Here is an 18,507-nt window from a genome sequence, read left to right as displayed (position 1 = left end):
TGGAATTAACTATTTTTGAGTGTAAAAAATCATTGGGTGTTTTAGATAACATGCTTTTGATGGTCTTTATGATTAATTTGACAGTTTTGACATTTCTACTGTTAACAATACACTTCCACACTATCTTGTAAAAAACAAGTTTTCTTATTTAATTAAATGGTCTGAATGCAAATATATTTGCTGCAACTCATTTAAAGTCTTCTTTTGTAAATATGCTAGATACACTTACCGTTATCTTGGTGATATTTTTACGTTAAATACATACTCAAGATATTTCACAATTGAATATAATGCGGAAATTAACCCAACGGAACATACTTTAAATAAATCAAATTTAAACGGAAATAACTGTCCTTTCCTTGATTTAGATATTTTGGTTTTAAACGGGAAACTCAACACTAAAATTTTCGACTAAATGGACAATTTCCCTTATTGGATGGTGATCTTCGTTTGGCACCCTCTTACAGTGTTTATATTTCACAACTCGTTCGCTATAGCCGTTTCTGTTGTGACGTTTTTGATTTTTAACGAACGTAATCCATGTGTTACTGATAAATTATAAAGCCAGGGATCTCGTTACCACAAATTACTTGAAACCTTTACTAAATTCTTCCATAGATATAAAGATTGGGTTTTGAAGTTTGTTTGTACCTGTAGAAACTTATATCAAACGGGATAGCCCATCCTCATTTTTACGGAAATGTAGAAACGGTCCTGTTAAACTTATCGATCCATTGAATAAACTTATCCTAAAAGGTTACCTATTTAACACTGTAATTAGATCACTGAATATTGTTTTTATTGGTATTAAAATTGATTTTCTTATCAGTAAATTAAAATCAGACTAAATATTATTGTTATATATATTTATACATTCGTGGATCTACAATCTGTCGATACCTGTATCTTGGCATTGCACAAGGTCATGTTTTCTCTGACTGTTTATGACGTCTTTACACTAAATCCATTGGATGGCGGATGTGTAATGATAAATATTTAAGTCTTAGATGCATGATGTTTTGGTTATTATTTGTTAGTGCCTTGCATACCACAGGAATAGATTACCTTAGCTGTATTTGGCGAAACTTTTAGGAATTTTTTGTTCTCTATGCTCTTCAACCTTGTACTTTATATGGCCTTTTTAACATTTTCGAGTGATTCAAGCGTCACTGATGAGTCTTTTGTAGACTAAACGCGCGTCTGGCGTAAATATAAAAGTTCAATCCTGGTATCTATAATTAATTTATTTAAAACCACTGGGTCGATGCCACTGCTGGTGGAGATTTATTTCCCCGAGGGTATCACCAGCCCAGTAGTCAGCACTTGTGTGTTGACTTGAGTTATCATTGATATGTTCATAGTTATAAATTTACTGTTAACAAATCTTCGAATGTTTTAAATACTAAGGATTTTCTACCTCAGGAATAGATTACCTTAGCTGTATTTGGCAAACCTTTTCGAAATTTTCGGTTCTCTATGCTCTTCAAACTTGTAATTTATTTGGTCTTTTTAACATTTTGATTCGAGCGTCACTGATAAGTCTTTAGTAGATGAAACGCGCGTCTGGCGTAAATATAAAATTTCAATCCTAATATCTATGATCAGTTTATTTTGGACTAACTGTCGGTAATTGCGAGTACTCTCAGATATGTATTGATTTCTTTTTGTTGTTGGGATGTACAAGTACCCGGCCACGTCCACTTGTTTTTGTAGTATCTGTATTGTGATCTATGTGATGAGTTAAGCCTTTTTCAACTAAATTTTATAGTTTGTTCTTATTTTGTAATGTTATACCACAGGATTGGGATCCCGCTAGCATGTTTAACTCTGCCACATTCTCTATGTATGTGCCTGTTCAAAGTCAGTAGCCTGTAATGCTGTCGTTTGATTATGTGTTACATATTTGTATTTCGTTAAGATTTTGTAAATAAATTTGGCTATTAGTTTTCTCGTTTGAATTGTTTTACATTATCATCTCAGGGCCTATGAAAGCTGACTATGCGGTATTAGCTTTTCTCATTGTTGAAGGACGTACAGTGACCTATAGTTTTTAAAAGCTGTGTCATGGTGGTCTCTTGTGGAGAGTTGTCTCAATGGCAATCTTACCACATCTTTTTTTTTTATATAAATGTTGTCTTTTTGTTTTAGAATGCAGGTTCTATTTATTTCCCTTTAATAGTAGATTTTATGATGAGGGTTATATTTTCTTAAGAGAGTGGACTTAATTAGTTGTCGGGCTTGCTTTGAGTATGGCTATCAATTTTGCAATGAATGTATTTGACGGTGTTGTTTTCTCGAATCTCGGTGGGATTTTGGTTACATTTAATGGGTTACATTCCCGCTTGATGATTTTATTTTGTTGAGATCCTTTATGATATCACAGGATGACAGTTAATAATCGATTAAGCGAAAACAAATCCGAGTCATAAACCAAATTCGTTTTGATTCAATGCTAAACATATGGAAATTTTATAGAAAATCCACAGCCTTTCTTCTTGTACTCTCATATTTGGCAGTTCTTGTACTCTCATATTTGGCAGTTCGATGCTTTATTTATTAAGGATTATTGCATGAAGAGCTAGCAATGATTTCCTTTAAAAAAGTTTATAAATTTAGATATTGGTTTTAAACAAATATAAATATAGACCAATTCAAGTAAACCTTCTAGGATGCGCTCGACTGTAGTGGCTCAGCACGAGGTGTTTTAGAATTTTAAGGTTGTTTAAGATTTTTTGTAAACAATGAACGCTAGCTGATTACAGAAAAAACAAGTAAGTAATCCATGTTCAAAATATTATAACAAAAATCTATGTCTTAATGAGTATATGTACTGTAAGATGTTGTTTGTACTGTAATATGTATTATCGTTTCCTTAAGATTCTTTATGCTTCTCTTTATTCTTTGTGTACTTTCGTTGTAAGTTTGATGTACTAATCTGCGAAGTTGCTCTCGCTGCGTTTCTTATTTGAGACCCTCCCCCCCCCCCCCCCCCCCACCATTTATAATTTTTTTAAGTGGATTAGTTGTCCATAGAGGTCTAGCTCTGCTTGTTTTAGTGACATTTATAATGGAATGTTTACTGCGATTGGGTCTTGTCTTACAAATGTTACATAAAGTAATAAGTCTGATGATTTATTGATCGTCTATAAGATAAGTATGATTGAATTATATTGACAAAAGATACCATGCCACTGTTGTTACCCTGTTGACATATTTACGTCATTTTAAATGGCAATTGATCATTACTCATCATTGCAAAAACTTTATTTTAAATATATTTATAAATAATAATGCCGAGGATTAAATGCATTCGATACGAGGCTAACCGACTGATCCTTAATTTCTATCGAACACTCTACTATATAAACCAGTTCAGTTTTTTGTAACGTCATCATTTTAAAATAGAAGAACTTTGCATTTATAATCGAACTTGACCGCACATTGATTCAGTTGGCTTTATTTCGTTGGCAAGTATTGCATGTACGTTTTGAAAGAAGGATAAAGGATCCAAATATATGTAAGTTTAAGTAATAATCATTTAATCAAATATATATATATATATAAAACAACTGAATAGAAGTCAACGATTTTCCCCACGTGGGCGCTGGATCGTTACGAGTAACATTACATGTACACAATAAATAAATATAATAAACGCCTAAAAAAGTTTACACGACAACTTCAAATACTAAAATGGTTACTATAAATGTAATTATTTATAAACATTTCGGATAACAGATATCCTTCCTCAATCAGATTCTGATTTTAAATGAATTATCTTTAAGTCTTCATAGATTAAACTATTACAATCTTGAAATTTATACAATAAAAAAAAGTCAAACCGAAAACATCAGTTAAGACGCTTGCACCATTCTAAAAATTTGATAAACATGACATAGGTTATGTGGCTTATTACAACAGAGAGTTCAAATATGTACTTTAAATACAAATAATAATGTGCGATATTAACTAGCACAATTCTAAAACTTAAACGGGAACGACAATTATGATGGAACAAGAATGATTACGTCAATAAAATTACCAAATGGACAGCACTGAACGATCTAAATTTATAAATATTTCAAATTGACAAAGTAAAGTAGCTACAACAGAGTCTAAGTATTTAAAGATCGAGAACAAACGGCCGTTAAAATGTAATAATAAGTTTTGACCAAGTATAACTAGAAGAACGTGGCTTGGTACTTTTACTTCCCTAAAAAAATAAGCAATTTCAATTGGTATCTTCAACAAATTTATTTGATAGATGAGAAAGGTTAAGAAATAGAAACAGAGATTGTAATAATAAGTAATATAACCTGAATGTCAAGCACTACACGGAGTCGAACTACATCTTTTCATTTATCGCATTTGGTGCCAAAGTTGTTAATTTTCTTATCCAAAATCTTTCCCGAGCAAGTCTATCCTCCTTAGACCAATCAGAGTTGTGATCAATGATTATAATGGTCAGTCGATTAAGATCTGCCTTAGTGTGACCAGGGGATCTCAAATGTCGCCTGAGAGGGAGGTCTGGCTTGCATTGGTAGTCGCTACGATGGCCGTTCATTCGCTTGTGAAAAGGCTGTTCTGACTCACCAACATACTGTTAACCACATTTACAATGTAAGAAGTACAGAACATTGGAATTCTTTCAATTAACATTGAAAAGTATGGCGTATTTTGTACCAGTGGAGTGACTGTTAAAAGTCTGGGTATGAAGTATTTGTATGCAAGTCGGACATCGTTTGTTTCCGCAACCCTTACAAGAGCTCACAGATGAAGAGCCTGCTTGAGAGGATAAATCATCTCTCACCAGCAAGTCTTAAAGGCTTTTGGGCCTACGGAAAGTCAGTACAGGTGGCTCGGGAAAAATATATATATTGACCTCGTGATATTACCGAAGAGGATATCTGTTATCCGAAATATCTAATATTTGTTCATTTTATAGTTATTTTGTGGCGATGTTGTACCCTTTTTGACTTGTTATATATATCAAAAGAGAATTTAATATACAAGAGGTAACGTGTTTAAAAAAAAACCATTACGTATTATAAGAGGATAGTTACTTGTCAAAAGTATAAGGCATCTGTCAAACGTCTTTATTTATTAACTTGTAAAATTCAGTGATCCTTATTTCATGAATGAAAGAAAAAGCTTATTTATCATAAACCTACAGTTACACATGTATCGAGAAAATAATTTAATAAAATTATAACTATGATTACATACAGTTGGGTGCAGACCAAGCATAATATTGTAAACGCACATTGACGCCGCGTGCACATATTTTATTTGTAAACTCCTATTTTCGCGTGTACCAGTAAATGCAAGTTTACAAAGATTGCGTAAACGCGATAAACATTTGAAATATCGAATGTCTTCTCAGATAAACGCGCGTTTACTCTGTTTCCGTGTAGTTGGTAGTAAATTGGCGTTTACTACAGATTGACATCTTTATACCTGTTTATGTATGCATTTAATATTTCCGTGAAATATTTCTTTTAAATGATATATATACTTTTTTCTGGCTTGTTCATAAATTGCAATTGATAAATAGATATAAAGTATCGCTAAAATAATTCAGTAATTATTCGGTAAAATATAATAAAAAAAAGTTTGTATATGTTAAAAAGCAACGACTATTCATTACCGGTAGATTTAGCTACGCAATTTTTGAAGACTCGAAATAAAACAGACGACATCAAATGATCTTTGTTTTCAGACAATACACTAATTTCAAAATATTTGCCGTTAGTTCATGGTTGATCGACATTTATATACGCAATGTAAACTGTCAATTTTATTTAATCTTTCTCCGCTGCAGCTGGGAACAGTATCTCTTTCAATATATATGTTCCTGTCTACAGACATAAGGAATTGTATTTTTTCATAAAAAGAAAATCGTCGAAATAGATCCCTCCCCTCCCTTTTATGTCAATCAATCAATCTTAAAGTATAAAAAGAGAATTCATCCCGCCAGTACACTGATACAAGCTTTGATTATATAAAAGAAATTGTTAGCAATTTTTACTTTTATCTTTATACATATAATTACCGTACACTTGGAGAACTCTCAATGTATGTTATTATTCACAGTTCTGTAATTTATTTTTGCAATCTGTATTTATTTAAAATGATTGCCTAAAGTGTTGACTTGGCATGCCAGACTTGATAGAAATGAGGACGTGAAAGAAAGCCGTTTTTCACAAAAGTGTTAATGGATATTAATAAATTATTCCAAGGCGACCATTTCGTCAATACTCAAACAAAATGTGTATAGGAACTGTTTGAGTATGAACCAGTTATTATGTAACTTTGGTTTCATTTACAATTACGTTCCCAAAATTTCTCTGACGTATGTCACAGTTCCTTCTGATTTTGTGTCAAAACTCGACGGTTTGCTAAAGTTTCATTTTAAATTAATACCGTAATAAACACAGGAATATCCCGTATTCTTTTTTCGTATATGTAACATCCACGTGATATAAAAACTAGCCATTATAGCACGAAGAAAAGTCTGTCGTTGGATCCAAGGATTACCGGAAATCATCTCAGGTCCGCAGTTAGTTTTAATATTTCGATAATTCAATGAAAACTACGACTATTCTTTTTTCACCTTCTTTTAAATTTTTAACCATGAGCGTACCTACGGCCCACTAACTGCATCAACATTTATATTCAAGGATTGTCAGGTATAAATATGATCGTGATCCGTAGGTACGCTCATAGTTTAAAATGTAGGAAAAGGTTAGGAAACTGCCATTTCCCCACCGTTTCCGCGAATATTGCGGTGTTTACAGTAACAAAACATGAATGATATAAACGGACATTGACAAATTTATTAATGTTAACAAAAATTTCGGTTTTAACTTTTATTAGCACATACTTACAACTTCTCGTCCAATCAAATTACTTGAATTTGCCTTCTAATTTTCATAGTACATACTTTTTCCGTGTACTAAGTAACTACGCATGAATGACCACAAGGGTAAGATTTCATTGTATTGTAATCAAGATATTAGAACAAAAATTGCTACTGGCTATTTTGAAATAAATGATGTGTTCCAAATTTAACTAAATAGTTTGTAATTAGTTTTCAAACAGATTTTTAACATCCTACTAATCAATCTTTTGATCTAAATTTTGTTTTGACAATTAAAAAAGTTTCTTTCATTTAAATAAAGAGTAATAATAATGGTGCTTTATACCTTGATTAAAGTACAACTCAATCTAAAATGTGTAATCCTTTATCTTCCATGCAATTACTTTGTACACAAAAAGAGTCAACCATGAATCTTTTGAAGGGAAATTATTAATAAAGCAATTTGATATATTTAGTCATAAATTGGTCGATAATTGGTTGCCTAATGTCCAGTGACAAATATTTCATGCATAGAAACTATCCACTAGACTACCTATGGGTACATACCAGGGTCAGATCCAGCCATTTTTAAAAGGTGTTTCAACCAAAGATGTGGGAAGGGGATCCAACTGTTTGTGATGGTTTTAGGTTTTATGTGAAATAAAAAAAATGTTTTCAAGAATGTAAAGCTTTCACTGCAATTTAAGAATTGTCTGCTCTTGGTCAATTCATTTTGTCATCTTACCATGTAAATAAGTACATGTATAGTAAAACAACGCTTCGTTCATATCAATAAACATACTTACACCAGTATCTACCTTCTTTACATTCTAAAGTCAAGGGCCTTTTGCAATCCCATTTTTATAATGATATTATAGTGAGTTGATTTACAAAACTACGTAAATGAGCTACATCCAGTCAGCCAAAACATATCAATATACTAATTACAGGATTACTCAAGTTGTAAATATGTGCTAAATTGGATATTGTATAGAAAGGTATATACTATGAAAATATGAGCTTGGGGCAAAGCCCCTCGCTCTAATTTTCATAGTATATACCTTTCTATACAATAACCGAGACTTATATAGTTTTGTTATTTATTGTACTTTTAATTAATGAAACGAAAATTTGGGGCCATTCTCTGATGCTTATCGTACCTTGTCCTGTCTTCACTTTTTTATCTAAGGGAGCTAACATTTGATTTTTATGGGGGGGCTAAAATGAAATTTGAAAAAAATAGGCAGGACAGGAGTTTTGAGTTAAAAAAAAAAAGGCAGGATGTGACACTTGCAAAAAAAAAAGTCAGGACAATTTAGGTAAAAAAAAGTCAGGAAAAAAAAAGGCAGGACCGATTAGAGTGAAAAATAAAAATGCAGGACAGAGATTACAGCTAAAAAAAAAATGCAGGAAAAAAATTTTCATCCTAATTTATAATGCCGTTGTAAAATAGTCTTAAGAAAATAAAAACTATATTGGCATCTTTTTTTAATGAAACAACAAATTTTGCAAGATTAAAATTGTCTTCATTTTTTTGTGTCTAACAATTCATCCTAAGGTACAAAGAGTAATCAATCTTATGGCAAGTACAAGAAGATAAATAAGAAAAACAGAAATATTTTCACTTTTGATAGTTATCGACATTAACATGCCATTGGGTAAAATTTGTAAAAGAGGGGCGAAACATACCTGAGGGACATTCAAACTCATAGATTAAAAATAAGAGAAAAATTCCGACAAACAATAGTACACAAGATACAACATAGAAAATATAAAGACTAAGCAATACGAACCCTACCAAAAACTAGGTGTGATCTCAGGTGCTCCGGCAGTGTAAACAGATCCCGCGTCACATGTAGTACCCGTCTTGTTGGTCATATTATTACAAACCCGGTTAATAGTCTATTTCGGTAGGTTACATTCGTGGAAAGAGAACGGGGTTGTATGTACAACATTATGAACATATATATCATCTGTGAAACGAATATTCCGGGAAACGGTCATCCGACTAGATATGGCGCCCATAAAATTTAGGAAGAGATTATTTTAACTTCAACATTTTGTTTAATTGCTTCCGTATGAGCAGCAACCCACTATCAAGGAATTCATGATACGAAATATAAGCTCGGGGATAGAGTATCAAATGGGAATACGTATCAAGTGTAACCTTACACTAACAGAGTTCTCATCTTGTATATAATACATTTAATGTGCATTTTACAAATATTGCTGAAGAAATACAGTAAGGTCTTTCCTTATGGAAAAAGGAAAGACCTTGGTTACAATACAACCAATGTATGAGAAAGGAATGTTTAAATTCAAATGTTGACCAACTGAGATTGATATAAAAAAAATAACGGGATATTTGTTGGTTTTTTTTGCTTATGTGTTTAATATAAGGAACATTGTCTATCTGCAAGTTTAAATCGTCAAAAGTCACATGTATATTTTTTTGTTAATAAAATAAATAGAAAAAAAAACATTGCTAACACTTATAACAAACAAATGATTTACCACAAAAATACGGAAATGAGAAAATTTAAAATATGAATCCCGAATGTTTAACTTCCTAAATATTTTGCGAAAAAGAAAGTATCGGGAAATGTTAAAATAAAGAAGAACTGAAACGGGACAAAATGAAACAAAAGGAGTATGTACAAATGTATAAATATGCCCCAAAAAAAAAGAGATGAATTCAAAATTTAATTTTTATTAAAAATAAATCTTGAGTAAATTTGCATTGAATACATTGTGTTTTTTCTTTCTTATTATATTTTTATTTGTTTTACTGCTTTCCGTATTATCTGAAGTGCCTTGGACTATACCTATTATACTGTTTCGAGAATCACTCCCCTCAAACCTAAATGGTTTTGAGTAAATACTCGATATTTTTCTAGTTCCTTGTTCACTTTATCTCACCGTAAGTTGCATTTGAACGGCTGTACTTAGATTTTTTTATTCTGTTTTACAATACTTACAAATATGTTCCGAACCATATCAATATTTGGACCATATGCGTGCGGTCATGACCATATGCGTATACTCATATGGTCTGATCGTACGCCGCGTATGATTGGACCATATTAGTATTATACTCGTTTTATTATCAACTGGCCGGACCATATAAGGTATTTGGACCATAAAGGTTTTTTTTAAATATCTAATCTGGAAACAGTATATCTAGTTAAAACAAAAATCTCGATTTGAAATAAATGTATAATACCATGTAATATAAAGTCTGGTAATATAAAGTCTTCAAAAACTGAATAACTAATTTAGAATATTAGCCTCCAGCAAGCAAGTACGCTACTCGTGTTTATTTGTTGGAATCCAAAATAAAATTAAAACAAAATTAATAGGTGTTTCCTTTGCAATGTTTCCTTTTCAAAGTATATTAAGTATGTATTTTTTCTATCAATAGCGATACCTCACGTATTAAATATTTAATTTAGTAGAACGTTGTAGTATAATGTCATTTTGTGATTTTCAGACATATCTCGAAATGGTTCTGTTATGTGTTTATGCTCAGTGTTAACTTAAGTGGTCGATAGAATTGGTCGCTAGCTTGATTGGTCGCTAGAATTGGTCGCTAGCTTGAGTCTGGTGAAATTAAACCTAATATAGGTAGACCTTTTAATAATTTTATGTGCAGAAAAGATCAGTGTATTATTTCTAGATGTCGTATTGGTCATACTAGAATAACACACGAGTATCTTTTAAAAAATGAAGATGAACCACAATGTGTACCTTGCAACTGCAAGTATACTATTAAACATGTTTTAATTAATTGTATTGACTTTGCTGATATTCGTAAGAAGCATTTCAATGTCAATAATATGTATGATTTATTTAATAATGTTCCATTTACAAATATTGTTGCATTTTTAAAAGAAATTGGAATTTATTATAGAATATAAAAATCAGGTTATTATATTTAAGTCGTTTTCAATTTTTATCACGTTATTTACTCATATTGATTTTTATTAGCTCACCTGGCCCGAAGGGCCAAGTGAGCTTTTCCCATCACTTGGCGTCCGTCGTCCGTCGTCGTCCTGCGTCCGTCGTCCGGCGTTAACTTTTACAAAAATCTTCTCCTCTGAAACTACTGGGCCAAATTTAACTAAACTTGGCCACAATCATCATTGGGGTATCTAGTTTAAAAAATGTGTCCGGTGACCCGGTCAACCATCCAAGATGGCCGCCATGGCTAAAAATAGAACATAGGGGTAAAATGCGGTTTTTGGCTTATAACTCAAAAACCAAATCATTTAGAGCAAATCTGACATGGGGTTAAATTGTTCATCAGGTCAAGATCTATCTGCTCTTAAATTTTCAGATGAATTAGACAACCCGTTGTTGGGTTGCTGTCTCTGAAATGGTAATTTTAAGGAAATTTTACTGTTTTTGGTTATTATCTTGAATATTATTATAGATAGAGATAAACTGTAAACAGCAATAATGTTCAGCAAAGTAAGATCTACAAGTAAGTCAATATGACCAAAATGGTCAGTTGACCCCTTTAGGAGTAATTGCCCTTTATAGTCAATTTTTAACCATTTTTCGTAAATCTTAGTAATCTTTTAGAAAAATCTTCTCCTCTGAAACTACTGGGCCAAATTAATCCAAACTTGGCAACAATCATCATTGGGGTATCTAGTTTAAAAAATGTGTCCGGTGACCCGGTCAACCAACCAAGATGGAACCAAGATGGCTGCCATGGCTAATAATAGAACATAGGGGTAAAATGCAGTTTTTGGCTTATAACTCAAAAACCAAAGCATTTAGAGCAAATCTGAAACGGGGTAAAATTGTGCATAAGGTGAAGAACTATCTACCCTGAAAATTTCAGATAAATCCGACAACCCGTTGTTGGGTTGCTGCCCCTGAATTGGTAATTTTAAGGAAATTTTGCTGTTTTTGTTTATTATCTTGAATATTATTATAGATAGAGATAAACTGTAAACAGCAATAATGTTCAGAAAAGTAAGATCTACAAATAAGTCAACATGACCAAAATGGTCAGTTGACCACTTTAGGAGTTATTGCTCTTTATAGTTAATTTTTAACCATTTTTCGTAAATCTTAGTAATCTTTTAGAAAAATCTTCTCCTCTGAAACTACTGGGCCAAATTTAACCAAACTTAGCCATAATCATCATTGGGGTATCTAGTTAAAAAAAAAAAGGTGTCCTATAACTCGGCCAACAAACCAAGATGGCCACCATGGCTAAAAATAGAACATGGGGGTAAAATGCAGTTTTTGGCTTATAACTCAAAAACCAAAGCATTAAGAGCAAATCTGACAGGAAGTAAAATTGTTGATCAGGTCACGATCTATCTGCCCTGGAATTTTCAGATGAATCGGATAATCGGTTGCTAGGTTGCTGCCCCTGAATTGGTAATTTTGAGGAAATTTTGGTGTTTTTTTGATATTATCTTGAATATTATTATAGATAGAGATAAACTGTAAACAGCAATAATGTACAGCAAAGTAAGAACTAAAAATAAGTCAGTATGACCAAAATAGTCAATTGACCCCCTAAGGAGTTATTGCCGTTCATAGTCAATTTTTAACAATTTTCTTAAAATTTGAAGATTTTCAATAACATTTTCCACAGAAAGTACTGTTATAGATAGAGATAATTGTAAGCAGCAAGAATGTTTAGTAAAGCAAGATCTACAAACACATCACCATCACCAAAACACAATTTTGTCATGAATCCATCTGTGTCCATTGTTTAATATTCACATAGACCAAGGTGAGCGACACAGGCTCTTTAGAGCCTCTAGTTTGTTTCTGTTTTGATAACTGATTGAACGGGTTTATATCAAAAAATAATTCCAGTAAATTACCTGTACTTGTTGCACTAAGGTATTTTACAATACCAATACATGCAATAGTAGATACACATCGTATTGACATTAACCATATAAGTTTGTTTTCTACATAATCGAATCCTCAAACTTTATTTAAAAACTCTCGTTCTAGTAGTCATTAATGAAGTGATCAATATTAAGTGACAGTGGTGCAAGGAACTATATTTGCTCACTTTAGTCACTTTTTAAACAAATAATTATGAATTACTAAAGGAGATTTTATACCGTTTATTGCAGCTTAAAAGAAGTAAAAATTCCTCGACCCTATTATACAGTTTAAAAGATTGTCACGAGATCATACATTAGAAAACATTAAATAATATATTTGCTCGTCTAAAGTGTTATTTATCTTCTTTTACGAGACAGATTAACGGGAGAAGATCATAAATAACATGAATAAGGAAGTTATAAAACTTTAGGTGACTACGTGTGTTGTTTGTTGTGTTGTAACTATGCATCTACCCTTGTCAATGTTAAGTATAAATACTAGAACCTTCGTTATGACAATCCGTTGTTAATTCTTTGTCGACGTTTTTTTATTTATTGAAAGAGAAGATATGTATCAAATGATTTCAAATATAAAAAAAATTGTGTGCTAGGCATCTGCTGTTAACAGAAAATCAATATCAAAGTTGACCTACTTTCAATGCATTACACTGTTGTATATGCGGACGGCGAATGTATTCAATCTATTTTTTCTAGACAAATATAGCGTACATCGATGTAATACTATGGTTTTGTCACTTTTATTAATGGATTACCGAGTTCCCAAAATTTCACCATATTCCGTGAATATGGACTTATCAGTTTTTATTTGATTTGCCTAATTTTTACACGGACTTGTACTTAATAAATACTTAGTGGTGTCGTTGTTGCAAAGTATATTGAATCTATGCGGTAAGTTAGAATTTCTGTTTTAGATAAGGGAATTAATATTCAAACGGTGATTCGAATTTAATGTTGAATGGAAAAAAACATGTATGTTAATCCGAGGCCGAAGTTTGTTGTCCAGTTATGTATGTTTTGTGTCAGCTGTGATGATTAGAGATAAAAAAAGCAAACTCCATGACAAATATATCCGAAGATATTGGGAAGTCAAGATATTCACAATAGTTTTCGAAGCATATTAGAATTTTTTTTATTTTTATTTCCTTTCATTAATTGTTTAGTTTTCAACAAACACAATCGCTACTAATTTGTTTTTAATGAAATCATATTCTAAAAGAATAATTTTGTCAGTGAATAATATGAGGCAGCCATTACCTGTGAAAGGAAACGAAGTCTGTATGATTTTTTTTTAATTCAAATATGTTAAAAAAAAACGAAATACCGTAACGTTTCCGATTTTGGTTATGTTGATATGGATTTTAGTTGTGGCGTTATTTAAGCTATGACGTCATATTCAATGTAAACAAAGAAACGCTGTTATCTGGTAACGTTTTTTCATATCAATCAATTATTTAAAATCATCGAAGTTGGTATTGAGTTCCTTCCTAATCCTATATTTTACTAGACTGATAAATATATAAAATACTCAATAACTCCAAAATAAAGTTTTGAATCATCACCAAAACGTATACAGATCTTAAGATTAAAATAACAAAGAAGTGTGTAAAGTTTTAAGCAATAATCATAAATGGTTTTTGAGATACGGCACAACATGTAAAAAAACCCTCCCCCTTTTTTACAAAATACTCAATAACTCAAAAATAAAATTTTGAATCATCACCAAAAAGTATAGAGATCTTTAGATTAATATAACAAAGACATGTGTAAAGTTTTAAGCAATAATCATAAATCGTTTTTGAGATATGGTGCGACATGTAAGAAAACCCTCCCCCTTTTTTACAAAATACTCAATAACTCAAAAATAAAATTTTGAATCATCACCAAAAAGTATACAGATATTAGGATTAATATAACTAAGAAGTGTGTAAAGTTTTAAGCCATAATTAAGAATCGTTTTTGAGATACAGTGCGACATGTGAAAAAAACACACCCCTGTTTTAGTTACAAAGTGCCGTAACTCAAAAAGTTTTAATTTTCACCAAAAAGTATACAGATCATTTGACCATCATAAGAAACAACTATCTTAAGTTTCATGAAATTTGGATAAGTCGTTCTCAAGTTACGGTGCGACATGTTTACGCCGGACAGACAGACGGACAGACGGACGGACAGACAGACGGACAGACAGACGGACGGACACCGGACATTTGTATACCATAATACGTCCCGTCAAAATTTTGACGGGCGTATAAAAACGAGATACGAGAAACACGTATAAATAACATAAACAAACGACAACTACTGTACATCAGATTCCTGACTTAGGACAGATGCAAACATTTGAAGCGGGATAAATCGTTTTTATGGTACCCTTTTATCTCCCTTTTATCTCTCTTTTATGTGATGAAAAAAAAAAAATTTTTAATAAATGTATTCTATTCAAGTTAAAAATTGTAATCGGATGTCTGTAAAAATGAATCACATTTTATTTTTGCCATTATTTTCGTTTCAGAAATTTTTAAGACCGTGTGTGAAAATGTTATAAAATAAAATGCATTTCAACGAGACCAATATCAGGTTAGTTCTCTTATTATCAATTTTAATTTCACAGCAATTTTGCTGAAAATTCGTTTAGGTTTCTTTTTGTTATTTTTTTCCTGCAATTTGGTAAAACTAGTAATGTATTGTCCATTCATCAAGCGTGTAGCCAATGGCACATAGTACCTTATGTAATTAAAAATGAACTAACCAGCAAATACATTTTTTCTAAATTCATAGGGGGGAAAGTAATGATTGAAATGAAAAAAAAAAATTTACTCCAGTTTTAATTTTTTTCACTCCAGTTTTAGTTTTTTTCAAAACATTGGCAACGTTTTTTAAAGGGGCGTTGCAATCACACTGTGTTTATCGATTCAACATTACATTTCTTATAAAATAAATTGAGTATTTTGTTTTAGTCTTGGATAAATAAACTAGTTTTCACTAAATTCACGGGTCTGTCTGTTGTGTTTTTGTTAGTTGAACTGTAGTGTATCTGTATGATGAGTTAAGCTCTTTCCAACTGATTTTGATAGTTTGTTTTTATGTTTTCCTGTTAAATCATGTAACCTGTAGGGGAGAGTTTGGCGACCGCAAACATGTTTAACACCGCCATATTTTGTATATGCTAAATCAAAATGAGAAGTATGTAATCAAGTTTCTGTCTCATATGCAATCATCCCTACATCTTATCTTATAAAACGTCTTATCAAATTGCAAAATGTTCTGAAAAACAATTAACACTACACGGAATCGATATTGTGTGTCAATATTTCGTTTGCATGTTAGAATAAACACCATCTTATGAAACATCGAGATATGACTGAAGACTATCAAGTTGGATCATCGTCTAGCAAACCAATGATTCTTGAGGAATATTTGAAACAAACATAACAGTATTTTGATGTTTCGTCAACTTTGTAGCCAATTATGCAATGTCCCTTTAATATCCTTTTTGTGCGGATTTTGTCATATTTTACAGGAAACTCATGTGTTTCGATTTGTATTAAAATAACATTTTGACATTCCCGATGTAATGCACTCTGTATGATAATTAACCTCCACATACGCTGTTCAAAGAATTTCCAGAAATGACATCAACATATTTTCTAGATTATTCACTTTCTGAATTCGTTTTATAATTCGGTCTTTTCACTTTTTCGCACGCAATTGTATATTGGTAATACTATAATCACACATTGAGTATCTTTAAAAAATGAACCTCAACAAGAATGTATATGTTACTATACAATTGAACATATTTTAACTGCATGTATTGATTTTCCGGTTATCCGGAATCTTTTTAGAGTAAGTAATATGTACGATTTATTTAATAATATTTTTCACGTTTCATTTTGAAAAGAAATGGGAATATATTCCAAGCTAATAATATATTGTACTAGAACACACCCGTGAAATCGCGGGTCCGTGACTGAGTTAAAGTATATAACTATGCGTAAGACTTATTTCAGTGTTGGTTTTGTCATCTTATAAAGTAAAGCCGATTATAAGATACACAGTGTTCTCTGCTTTCAAACTCTTTCTGTGTGAACCCGTCGACCTGGAACTTGTCAATTATTGGTAATATACATTATTGGGAAAACAAAAGTTCCTGGAATGAAGTATTTTTTAATTAACAGCATTGTCCTATATTAGTTATAAATAAAGTTGAATTTTTTGATTCGCTGTTTTACGTCATGCCCGCTAACAGATTGAAAACTGTTCCTTACATATACGCCTCATTTTAAGTCCAGATTGTTAGTATTCGTATTGTTATCTTAGAAAGTCTCACTGATTAAAATACTACAATACCGAACAATTTGACAATGATTGAATTAATTTAGTAGTGCCCTGTGATTATGACCCGTGTATATAGCAAAATCCTAAATACACCGTTTGGATGTGCACCTGTCAGATGAGGAACGTACAGATAAGATTATAGGTAACAGGTTAATATACTATTGGTATCGATATCGGAATCGACACGGAACTTGTTAATTATTGGCAATATTAATTATGTGGAAAACAAAAGGGTCTGGAGTGGTGTAATTTTTAATCTACACCATTGTCCTTTATTAGCTATATATAAAGTTGAATTCTTTGATTTGTCGTTTTTTCCCGATGACGGCTGACAAATTGAACCTCGTAATTTTAGTATTATAGATAGTTGAAATTTTATTGTTTATTACTTCATTTCATTTTTGAATTTTTATTTTAACTGAAGTTTACCGTAGGTATATATATATATGTGTGTGTACATACATGATTTCTCGATGAAATAAAGTTTTAGTAAATTGAAAGACCTATTGGCTGTACTCAGAAATTGTCTTTTGTTAGAATATTTGATTTCACTCTCCATGCTATATAGCCTTTTTGTACTGATGCAGGGTAAATAAATCTCCAATCAGTCTAAAGATGTATGATATTCTACGATTTGTACGCTTTTGAAAATGTGTTCCTCGTTTAACAATAATTAACATTATAATTTACCTCTTCCTCTGAAATCCACGAACAGTGTTATCCACCGAAAAAAATTCATTAACTGATCACAAACCATAAGTGAAAGATACCTAAGGTCTTTACATAAGAGGTCATCGCTTTACCGCAAAAAAAAAATAAGGACTAAGTCAAATGTTAAGGAGGCTCGATTGAACAAAAAAAATCAGCAAAAATAGAAACATTTGGTTTTTCATTACACATTTTTATTTATTACACTATGAGTTGTTACTTTATGATACTGTACAAAAATCACCAACAAATCTCAATTCGTTTTGGCCCCAGATGACTTTAAAAATGTTTATATCATTAAAAAAAGCTCCAAATTATCTCCCTTTGGAGAAAAAATGCCGGGGTTTTTTTTGCATAAAAATTGAAGTAACTTTTTTTAACTCATCGGTGACCTATATTTTTATTTATTTTTTTCCAATGAACTGTACTTATACTGAAATATTGTAAAATTAAAGCGATTTCTGTAATTTAATTCTTTTTTATTTCGATTTTAATTTTTTTTTCTCCTATTAGTTCAACAGAAAAAACAAGTTTATCATGTTTATGTGTTGTTATGTGTATTTAAATATTCTGTGTTGTTTCTTTTTCGTTACTAACTTTTTTCTTCAGTTTTTCCATTTATGATGTTTATTATTATTAATTCATCTGTATTTGTTAGTCTTCTCCTTTATACAAACGATATACAAGTTTAAAAATTTAAAATGTGCAACTTGAAGA

This window comes from Mytilus galloprovincialis, chromosome 5, assembly GCF_965363235.1.
Source record: "Mytilus galloprovincialis chromosome 5, xbMytGall1.hap1.1, whole genome shotgun sequence".
NCBI lineage: Eukaryota > Metazoa > Mollusca > Bivalvia > Mytilida > Mytilidae > Mytilus > Mytilus galloprovincialis.
Note: the sequence above shows the minus strand (reverse complement) of the source record.